Source organism: Sinocyclocheilus grahami, unplaced genomic scaffold, assembly GCF_001515645.1.
Source record: "Sinocyclocheilus grahami isolate Dianchi unplaced genomic scaffold, SAMN03320097.WGS_v1.1 scaffold2045.1, whole genome shotgun sequence".
Lineage (NCBI taxonomy): Eukaryota > Metazoa > Chordata > Actinopteri > Cypriniformes > Cyprinidae > Sinocyclocheilus > Sinocyclocheilus grahami.
Window position 1 is genome coordinate 43,394 of NW_015507224.1, and position 1,529 is coordinate 44,922.

The following is a 1,529-nucleotide window of genomic DNA, read 5'->3' on the forward strand; positions in this document are numbered from 1 at the left end:
TATATATATATATATACACACACACACACACACAAAAAACTAAATTCTCCTGATTAATCCTATTTCTTTAATGTATTTTATAATAGCACCATATATTTGACCTTGTTCTGTATGCTCTTTCAAAAGGCTTGACAAATTAAATGATTCAAAACACCCATGTTTCTTACTTAATGAGTTTTAACCTTTCTTTTTCATATTTTTTTTTTTTTTACATTTTATAAAAACATGCTCTATTGTTTCAGCCTGATTACAAAAAATACATTGACCTGTTTCATGGTTTCCTATATTAAACAGAGTGATTTAATCTAGTATGCCCTATTCGGATGCAACAAATAATTGTATCTTATTTCCTATCCCTAAAAACACTTCTTCCATTTCCTACTTGCTGCTGAATATTATACATATGTCTGCCCTTGCTATCAAAGTTCCATACTTCTTGCCATTTTTTGTTTATGAATTATTTAATTTTCCCTTTAACCTAATTTTTGAGTCACTTGATTATCTATTTCTGTGTGTTTAAGAGCTTGCTTAGCAAGCTTATCAACCACTTCATTAGCCTCCACTCCCATATGAGCAGGAACCCACAAAAATGTTATTAAGCTTACATTACTTATTCTTAACAAACTTGCAAGAATCTCATATACAATGTCTTGCCTTGATGATTTTACTCCACTTGCAAGGCTCAATATTTCTGCATAAGAATCAGAACATACTACTACTAAATTTGGTTTTACATCCGCTACCCACTGGAGTGCTACCACCATGGCAATTAATTCTGCTGTATACATGGATACAAAATCAGATATTCTTTTCTTAATACTAGTTTGAAATTTTGGAATAAATACTTCAGCAGCTGTTCTGCCAGAGATAGGGTCTTTAGAACCATCAGTATATATATGTAACCACGGTGGATAAGTCTGATCAAAATACTGTGTTGCAATAATGTTCTTAGGGGTCTCTTTCTTAATTTTATTTGTATTTGAAAATCTACTATTGGCATAGGAAAAATCCATGGTGGTATACTGGATAATATCACAGTTGGGCTAACATCAGAGTCTGCAATACCAATACCTGTGCTTCCCTTTTAGCAATCCATCCAAAGCTTTTAATATTTTTGTTTCCATGCTCCCAAAATTCTTCAATCACACCCTTTACTGGATGACTCTCTTTATGTCCTTTTAAATTAACCCAATAATGAATTCTTATTTTATACCTACGATGGAATAAAGGAGCTTCCCCAACTTCTACCTGCATGGCTGCAATGGGAGATGTTTTGAACGCACCACAACATATTCTAAGAGCTTGATTCTGTATAGTTTCAATCTTTTTGAGTGTGGTTTTAGATGCAAATTCATAAATAATACTTCCATAATCTAAACTTGGTCTGATGAATGTACAATAAATTATTTTCAAAGACAATCTACAAGCTCCCCATTCTACCCCAGATAGACATCGTAAAATATTTACTCCCGTTTTACATTTCTTGATCAGTTTTTTAATGTGCACTGCAAATGTCAATCTAGATTCCA